Consider the following 10,000-nt stretch of genomic DNA (forward strand, 5'->3'; position numbering starts at 1 on the left):
GCTTCAGAGAATCCCAATTCTCCCTCCCTCATCTCTCTCTACCTCTCTCTCTCTACATCTCTCTCTTTACCTCTCTCTCTCTCTCTACCTCCTCCTCTCCCTCCTCCTGACATCTGCTGTCAGACAGTCGTATCATTGTGTCCCTGTAGTTTCGGTTTACGATCCATCCCCATCGTTCTCTCTCTCATTCCTCCTTTTCCCCCTCTCTCTACTCTCCTTCCACTTTCTCTCCTCGCCTCCCCACTCTCACCCCCCTTTTCCTGTCTTGCTTAAGTATGCAGGCTATATTCCATTCAGTTTACTTAATTTAATCACCTAACCTCTCTCTTCTCATACATTTCTCTCTCTTTCTCTCAGCTTTTTTCTCTTTCTATCTTTCTCTCCCTCTAAAGGTCAGTGCTACCATCCTCCTCCTCTCCCTTTCTTTTTCTTTCTTTTTTTAGTTTTCTGCTGCAGTCCGTTCCTTCCAAGGACTCTCTCTCTCTTTTAATTATACTCTGTGGGCCCTCTACCTCGTCCCTATAGACACACACACACACACACACTCTTGGTGAAAGTCCCATGCGCAGACACTTTATATATTTTTTGCCGATAGACTTTGATGCACACTCTTGTTCATCTTGTAAATGCATAGTTTTTCATCAATTAATGAATTCAGCATCAGATTCTAGAATACCTAAGAAGAAGGGAGAAAGTTGGACATTTTGATCTACTCTTTAACTACCGATATATCCGTGTGTGTGTGTCGATGCTAAGGTCCAGAAGGTTGTCCTATAGTCCGCCTCCGGACAGTGGAGGAGACAAGAGGGCAGGGTTGTCATGGCGATTAGACTCCCAAGAGACCCTCTCTCGTTTACCGTCTCTTGTTTGGATTCTGGTCATGTCCTTTCTTCTCTCTCTCTCTCTCTCTCTCTCTCTCTCTCTCTCTCTCTCTCTCTCTCTCTCTCTCTCTCTCTCTCTCTCTCTCTCTCTCTCTCTACATCTCTCTCTACATCTCTCTCTACATCTCTCTCTACATCTCTCTCTACATCTCTCTCTACATCTCTCCTACATCTCTCTCTACATCTCTCTCTCTACATCTCTCTCTCTACATCTCTCTCTCTACATCTCTCTCTCTACATCTCTCTACATCTCTCTCTCTCTACATCTCTCTCTCTCTCTCTCTCTCTACACCTCTCTCTCTCTCTCTCTACATCTCTCTACACCTCTCTCTCTCTCTCTCTCTCTCTGCCTCTACCTATCCATTTCTCTGCCTCTACCTATCCATTTCTCTGCCTCTACCTATCCATTTCTCTGCCTCTACCTATCCATTTCTCTGCCTCTACCTGCCTCTACCTATCCATTTCTCTGCCTCTACCTATCCATTTCTCTGGCTCTGTCCCTACCTCATTCTCTCTCTCTCTTCCCCCCCCTTTCTGGCTTCTCTCTCTCTATCCCCCCAGTCCTTACCTTTTGCCCAGTCACTGAGGGAGAGAGAGAAGCAGATGAAGGAATTCTAATTTTATCACCACAACTCCCGAGGAGCAGGGGAAGAGAGGGGAAGTGTCACTCGTCTGAGGAAATGAGATGTTGTGTCTGTCTTTGTGTGTGTGTGTCTGGAGGAAAGAGCAGGGTGACAGCGAGACTGACATTCTGTTTCTCCTCTGCTCTGCTCCTCTCTGAGTAAATGAGATGGGTGTGTGTTTGTGCATGTACGTATGTATAGGCGAGGTGTGAGCATTAGTTTATTTATTTTTTATAACCCCCACCATCCGGGCCCCAGCTCTTTCTCTCTGTCTACATTTTTCTAGTCAATCATCTGTCTCTCTCCTTTTCTCCGTCCCCCTCGCTCTTGTGTTGGGAAATGTAATCAGGTTCGGGGCCTCGCCAGAGAGGAAGAGAGGGAGGAGAAGGAGAGCGAGTTAGGACTGAACGTGGCAAAGAGAGAGAAAAAGGCATTTGTATGTGTACCCAATTACCGCTTCGCAGAGCCCAAAGTCACCTTCACTGGGAACGGACGCTCTCAAAATAGCAACACGGTGTACTTCCAGCCCCCCAGCCGCCCCCCTCCCTCAGCCCTCTCCGTCACACGTGAGGGTGCGGGGGTGGGTGGGTGGATGTGGGGGGGTGCCTAGCTGAGGAACAGACAGAATAATATCATGGTTCTCTTCCTCCATCAGCTCTGGCTTATTGTGTGTGTGTGCGGAACATGTGGGTGTGTGTGGCAGGTGGTTGTGTCGTGTGTGTGTGTGTGTGTGTGTGTGTGTGTGTTTGCTCCGTTTCTGATTGTGCTAGCTGATTGAGTCTTGGCCCCATAGGGTTAGGCCCTGGGGTCTGCCTCTGATTGGGTGTGTTGATCTGAGAGTAGGTGGAAGACGTGTGTGTGTGTGTGTGTGTGCCCGCACATAGCATTCAGCAAGTTAGTGTTCCTATGTGTCATCTGTGTGTGTGTGTGTGTCTGTGTGTGACCTTGTTAGCTCCGGCCTCGTTATGCCCTGCTTCTTAATTAAGAGACCAAGGCCTCAGAGCAGAACCCCCTCCGTTCCTACAGTCCAGAGAGGGGGGGGGAGGAGGACAGACAGTTCAGACAGAGGTAGAAGGAAGGGCAGAAGGAGAGAACAGGAGATGGCAAACAGAGGATGGACAGGGGAGGTAGCAAAGGCGAGCGAGAGAATGAGAGGGATATACGATGACAGCGGGGGGGGGGGATGGGGGGGAGAGAGGGAGAGAGAGAGGTGAACAGGAAAGAGTGAGAGGGAGAGAGAGGGAGAGTGAAGGAGAAGGATAGAGATGAAAGAGTGAGAAGGACATTGAAGATGACTGAAACGGGGACAGAGGCATTGAGGGTGAGAGAGGGAGGGAGGGAGAGGGAAGGAGGGAATTGGAAGAAAGATAGACAGATTTAGAAGAGGATCAGAGAATGAAAGACAAGGCTGATACTCTTTGAAATCCACTCGCTCCCTTGTGTGCTTTTTGTGGCTCATATCCATAAAGTGTGTGTGTGTTTGTGAGAGGTTCCATCCTCTCTTTACTCCGTCTGTGTGGTGTTTTATGCTCCGTCGCTTCTCATCTCCTGAAATCACTTCTGAGAAAGTGTGTGTGTTGGAGTGAATTTACGGATGGTGTGTGTATCCTTGCACCATAAGGATGGTCGTGTGTATACGATGATCCGTACCTATGCTCTGTGTGAGTGTGACAAGCGGTTAGATACAGGGTTAAATTTTAATAAAGCTGCCAGCTCTCAGTGGCTCCTCAGTGAGGCTGAACACAGACTGACACACTCACTGAGCCGTGAGACAACATGAGAGCAGGCCCACAGCTCTCCCTATCTGGCTCTCCCTCCCTCTCCTTATATCTCCCTCTACCCATCTCTCCCTCTTGCCCTATCTCTCTCTCCCTATATATCTCTCTCCCTCCATCTCTTCATTCAGTTCTGAAATCAAACACAGATGTGGTGTGCACATGCGCGAACACACACAACCAAACACAAATAACCACAGGATACAAGAGCTCTGTGCACTCGGGTCAGGGCCTAGCATAGAGACGGACTGTAAGGCGTGCATGCGTGCGCGCGTGCGCGCGCTGTAAAGCAGCTTGTTCACATGCAGGGGGGTTGTCCGGACCTCAGTGTGTTCTGCTTGATTGTTGTCCTCTTTCCAAACTCACTCTGCCGCCTGATTGAAAACCCATCCTTTCACCCAGTGTGGGTCAGCAAGCACATGTCCGGATTAGGAGTGTGTGTGTGAGTGCACGCTTGTGTGTGAGAGAGATTATGGCCAATTCCTTCGAGGATTTTTTCGAGACAGATGTTTTCAGAGGGATTTACATGTTTCACTGTCTCTGTTTAGATGTTTGTTTCTCTTTTCATGGGGGTATGTTGGGACCCCTTCCATCAATCTGGCCAACCTGTGGCCAGAGTCATTCTGGTAGCCACTTTTTACTGTGTGTCTGTCTGTGTGTCTGTCTGTGTGTGTGTGTGTCTGTCTGTGTGTGTGTCTTTGTGTGTCTGTGTGTGTCTGTGTCTGTCTGTCTGTGTCTGTCTGTCTGTGTCTGTCTGTGTGTGTGTCTCTGTCTGTGTGTGTGTGTGTGTGTGTGTGTGTCTGTGTGTCTGTCTGTGTGTGTCTGTGTCTGTCTGTGTCTGTGTGTGTGTCTGTGTGTGTCTGTCTGTGTCTGTGTGTGTGTCTGTCTGTGTGTGTCTGTATCTGTGTGTGTCTGAGTGTGTGTGTGTGTGTGTGTGTCTGTGTCTGTGTGTGTCTGAGTGTGTGTGTCTGTATCTGTGTGTGTCTGAGTGTGTGTGTGTGTGTGTGTGTGTCTGTATCTGTGTGTGTCTGAGTGTGTGTGTGTCTGTGTCTGTCTGTGTGTGTGTCTGTGTGTGTCTGTCTGTGTGTGCGCACGTGCACGTTTGCGTGCGCATGTGCGTCCTCATGGCCCTAGCAGACAGACCCAACAGGCTAATCCCTCTGATTAAGGCCAAGTCTCAGTAGAACTGTCCTCCTCCTCACCTCTCTCTCTCTCCCTCTCTATCTCTCTCTTTCTCCTTTTCATCTTCGTCTCCATCCCTGTCATGCTTTTTTTTCATCCATCCACCTCTTAACCTGTCTTTTCCCTTTCTCACCTGGCTGTCTGTCTTTCTCTCTTCCTCATCCCTCATCTGTCTGTTCTTGTCTCTCACCTGTCATCCTCTCTTCTAGCCCTTCCCTCTGTTTGTAACCCCCCCCCCCCCCACACACACACACACACACACACACACACACACACACACACACACACACACACACCCCATCTGGCACACAGAAGCCCTGACATGTGAAGCCTTCTTCCTACACATCGAGCTCCAGCTTGTGCATCTCATCCAGTGTGTCTGTTTGTGTTTTTGCCAGTCTGTACATGTGTGCCAGTGTGTGTCTGTGCTTGTGTGTCCGTGCCTGTGTGTGTGTGTGTGTGTGTGTGTGTGTCCTGCAAGCAGTTGGTGACATTTGAAAGAGCTCCCCCTCCCATGTTGTCTGCAGGCACAGCCCAGGGGCCCATAGAGCCCAGTGGAACTGGCCTCCCGCACACACTGTGTGTGTGTGTGTGTGTGCCAGTCTGCTTTCCATCGTGCGGGCATCTCACGATTGCTAATCAAGCCTGCCAGGCAATCCGAGGGAGGGGGAGAACGGGAGGGGATCAGCGACAGGGGGAGGCAGAGAGGGAGTGAAAGTGCTTTCCTTTGTCCTTCTCACTGGAGCACAGATAAAGACAAGCGGATGGATGGATGGAGACAGGAGCAGAGTGTTGTCTCCTCTCCCGATGAGCTCTTCACTGTCCTCTGCACCCCTGTTCCTATCTCTCTGCCTTTCATCTTCCTCTCTCCTCCCTCCCTCCTCTCAGGGGGTCAGCTTCATGTCAACTCCATTTCAATGCCACCACTGCATTCCACCAAACGCATTGAATAACACCAAAGCAGCCATCTCTCTCATTCTCTCTCCATCTCTCTCTTTCTCTCCATCTCTCTTTTTCTTTCTCTCGGTCTCTCATGTCCCCTCCATCTCAATCACCTTTCTTTCTCAGTCGTTCCCCTCCATCTTGCCCCCCCCTCCCCTTGTCTATGTCATCTCTCCATAAGGCAGTGATGAATATTTGAGAGTGACAGAAGTTCAAGGCCTCCCTTCCAGCTCTCCTCAGGGCGCTATGTGTGTGTGTGTGTGTGTGTGTGTGTGTGTGTGTGTCTCGTGTGAGGGAGTTCATCAAGCCCTAATCAGATACAGAGAGACGTGGTTTGTACCATGTTATTGTGGCGAGGAAGTGTTGGCCAGTGAGTCAGTTCCTCCATCCCACCCCTAGAGGGAGACACACGACATGGAGGCCAAAGCAACATCAAGGACATCCACTGCCAACCTCACACTTTGCACCAACATGTGTGTGTGTGTGTGTGTGTGTTTGTGTTGAGGGTAGAAGGTGTGTCAACCCCCCTACAGGTTGCTTTGGGTTTGTCAGAGCTCTCCGGGGTGTGAAGCAGGGTCTTGGAACGAATGAGTCAGAAGTGTGTGTGTGGGTGTGGTGTGTGTGGGGTGTGAGACTCAACGAGAGTCTGTGATTGTGTGCAACTCAAGGTCACTCACAAAGTGAAGTGGATGAGAAGTGGACACATTTGCGCACGTAGCTCCCTCGCACTCGTTTGCCCTCTCGTTCCCTCCCTCCCTCTTTTTTACCCTTTCACTTTCTCTCCATCCCTCTCCTCGAGTCACCTTTGTTTGTCTGCTTTTATGGCCCCCTCTATCTCAACCTTTTACTGTCCTTCCTCTCCTCTCCTCCTGCCCGACACTCCCACATCCCTCATTCTGTAGCGCCGCCCTCGCCTCCTCTCCATCTCTCTACCTCCTCTCCATCTCTCTCTCTCTCTCTCTCTCTCTCTCTCTCTCTCTCTCTCTGTCTGTCTGTCTGTCTGTCTGTCTGTCTGTCTCTCTCTTTCTGTCTGTCTGTCTGTCTGTCTCTCTCTCTTTCTCTCTTTCTGTCTGTCTCTCTCTCTTTCTGTCTCTCTCTCTCTTTCTGTCTCTCTCTCTCTTTCTGTCTCTCTCTCTCTTTCTGTCTGTCTGTCTCTCTCTCTCTCTTTCTGTCTGTCTCTCTCTCTCTCTCTCTCTCTCTTTCTGTCTGTCTGTCTGTCTCTCTCTTTCTGTCTGTCTGTCTGTCTGTCTGTCTGTCTGTCTCTCTCTTTCTGTCTGTCTGTCTGTCTGTCTCTCTCTCTCTTTCTGTCTGTCTGTCTCTTTCTGTCTCTCTCTCTCTTTCTGTCTCTCTCTCTCTTTCTGTCTCTCTCTCTCTTTCTGTCTCTCTCTCTCTTTCTGTCTCTCTCTCTCTTTCTGTCTCTCTCTCTCTTTCTGTCTCTCTCTCTCTCTTTCTGTCTCCCTCCTTTCTTGTGTGTGCTCTCCCCCTTTGTTGTTCTTCCTCTCTCACTGTTGTTTTCTCTCTCTCTGTATCTCTGTCTCTCTCTCTCTCCCTGTCTCTCTCTGTGCCCACCCTTTCTCTGCCCACTCTCATAGTCCCCCCCCCTCTTCCCTCCCCTGCATCATAGTTTGTCTCTCCCTCATCTGTCCTTTCCCTCCCTCTCCATCTCTCCCTCCCTTCCCCTCTTTCTCCTCCAGTATTGTCCTCCTCCTCCTCTTCCTCTCTCTCTAGTAATTAGCAGGTGTAATTGCTGTTGTAAATCTTGGCTGTGTCTCAGGGAGGGAGACTCATATAAGACTGATTTAATAAGCAGCGCCGGTGTGTGAGTGTGCGAGTCTTCCAGCTCACCTCTACCTGCCTCCTGGTGTGTGTCTGGAAGGGAGGATATGTGTGTGTGGGGGGGGGGGGGGGGGTTGAGTGGGTGGGTGGGTGAGCTTTGTGTGTGGGTGGTGGTGATTTTGTGTGTGTAGGTCGGTGAGTGTGTGTGTGCCTGTGTATGGGGGGGGGGGGAGGGGGGCTGTTATTTGTGTGTCTGAATAGGGGATTTATGAAGTGTTTGTGTGGTTCAGGCAGTGCGGATAGGAGTTCAAGGTGAGTCTGTGTCTGTGTGTCAGCTGTAGCACCTTATCAGCAATGCAGGCCGAGCTGCAGTGCGTGTGTGTGTGTATGTGTGTGTGTGCGCGCACACTTCATCAATGATGCCTTGTGTGTGTGTGTGTACGTGCGTCATCATTACAGACCTTCACGGCCAGGGGAGCAGAGAGAGGTCAGCACAGCCCTGGGAGAATTGGCTCATACACACACACACACATTCTGATAAACTCTCAGGGTCACTCTAAGTGAGCGTTGGAGGGAGATATACACTAAGGCAGGTGTGTACTTGTTGTTCTGCTCTGGTGTACCGTACATGTAGTACCGCTATACGGCCAGTGGAGGGCACTGTGGCTCCACACATCACGATCCTCACCACCGACATCTGTCTGGACACTGCAACTTCACACTCACTACGCTGATTGCATGAATGATGCATATACACTGATGATTCAGAAGAAGGGTTTTTCTATAGACTTTTTGGATTGTTGTCATTGTTGCAGTTTTGTTTTAGAACGCAACGCATCTCAATGTCTTGTGTCTCACTATTTGTCTTAAATTGAAAGTTGGCTCTTATTTAAAGTGTCATTCTCATGATGTCCTTTTTTAGAGCCACTTTTTAAAACAGTTAAGTGTTTAGCTTTAAGACTTCACAATCTTGATTGACAGACAGACTGTAGAGGCAAACTGTAGATGCACTAAATAAAGATTAAACAAATAATATATAGTATTAAAAATGGTTTCGATACACTAGAATGCTTGAGGATCTTGTTAAGGCATGTTAAGGATCTTCTGCTGGTTTTAGGTAGTGTTTCTGAGGTGTTTCTATCCTTCAGCAGCATGTGGGACCTGCTGATGCTGGGGTTAGGTAGTGTTTCTGAGGTGTTTCTATCCTTCAGCAGCATGTGGGACCTGCTGATGCTGGGGTTAGGTAGTGTTTCTGAGGTGTTTCTATCCTTCAGCAGCATGTGGGACCTGCTGATGCTGGGGTTAGGTAGTGTTTCTGAGGTGTTTCTATCCTTCAGCAGCATGTGGGACCTGCTGATGCTGGGGTTAGGTAGTGTTTCTGAGGTGTTTCTATCCTTCAGCAGCATGTGGGACCTGCTGATGCTGGGGTTAGGTAGTGGAGAACACCACCGCTGCACTTACACTCTCCATGCACCAGGGGAGCGCAAGTGAGCACAGTCTAAACCCCGCCCCCAGGCCCTCCCCCTCATCCTGGCCCGCCCACATCCTGCCTCCTTCCCCCCTCCCCTCGGCCGCACCCAGCCATCTGGTGCTTGGCTCTCGCACACACGCACGTACGCACACACACACACACTGCCAGGAATCCATTCTCCCTGCTTCCTTTCAGAAAAACAAACAGGATAAAGGGGCTCTTTCAGTCGGAGGTTACCGTGGAAACCCCCCTATTCTTTCTCTCTCAACACACATACACACACGCTCACACACACACAGTCTTTGACATAACGTGGACATTTAAAGTTTAAAGGGACCAAGTCATCAGCTGTTCTTCTGTCTGTCTTAGTTCTGTCCTTCTGGTCAAAGTTTAGACAAAGACCTCATGCCCCCCCCTCGTCTGGCTCCTTCCTGTCTCCACACCATGTGCTCCTCTGACAAACACACACTTTCTGTGCTCCTCTGACAAACACACACTTTCAGCGAGTACTTAGAAAAGGGTAGAACAAGACCTAAACTGTATTGAATTAGGTTTATAAAGTTCAATATGATGCCAACAAATCACTGCTGTTTGTGTGTGTTTGTGTGTGTGGAGTGACTTCAGCATGTTAAAAGGAGTTCTCCTTGCACTCCCAAACGTGTGTGTCGACCACCGCCAGGCTCTTTCAGTGAAATCCAAAACCCTCTCCTCAAACCCTCAGCTTGGGGGGGAAACTCAGCATTCAAGAATGTCCAATGGAAAAAAGCTGGATGAAAGTTATATAAAGTTGAGGGCGCAGTCCTCCTCTGTAGCCAGTAGAGGGCCTCCCCAACTCCATACAGATACAATGGAGTTTGTCATCTGTAAGCTTTCAAGCAGTAAAAATAACCCTGTCCCACATTCAGGAGTGGTAATGAGCGAATGACAGGGAGGAGAGGGCATGAAAGAGAAGAGCCTAGATGAAAGGAAGAAAAAGGGAGTGTTTTTTAATATGTTGGCCTGTGCTAGATGGGCTTGTGTGGACCTGTGTGTTAATCTGGGTTTTAGTGCAGAAACCCGAAGCACCAGTTTTCTGTTACTTTGTCTCCTTCACCTTTCTGTTTCTCTCTCTGTCTCTCTCTCTCTGAGCCTGGCGACCCATCACCTCCTCAAACACATTCTAGCCTTTAAGGAGTGAGAGAGGAGTATGGAGGAGGAGGGGGAGGATGAGGGGGAGTGAAGGACAGTGTTTGGGCTGGTGACTGATAAACAGTCTCTTCTTTGTGCAAGATCACACACACACGCTCACAGAAACAGACTGAGATTGCAGGATTTTGCAGTCTCTTCCTTCACCCCCCCGCCCCCCTGCTC

At 49.5% G+C, this 10,000-nt stretch overlaps 1 protein-coding gene across 1 annotated transcript in view; it reads right to left on the reverse strand.

The window, feature by feature from the left end:
• The window catches only part of hdx (highly divergent homeobox), a 350,307-nt gene that overhangs the window by 326,213 nt on the left and 14,094 nt on the right, over positions 1-10,000 (reverse strand). The window lies entirely within an intron of this gene.

The sequence above is a fragment of the Osmerus eperlanus genome, chromosome 13 (genome assembly GCF_963692335.1).
Source record: "Osmerus eperlanus chromosome 13, fOsmEpe2.1, whole genome shotgun sequence".
Classification (NCBI taxonomy): domain Eukaryota; kingdom Metazoa; phylum Chordata; class Actinopteri; order Osmeriformes; family Osmeridae; genus Osmerus; species Osmerus eperlanus.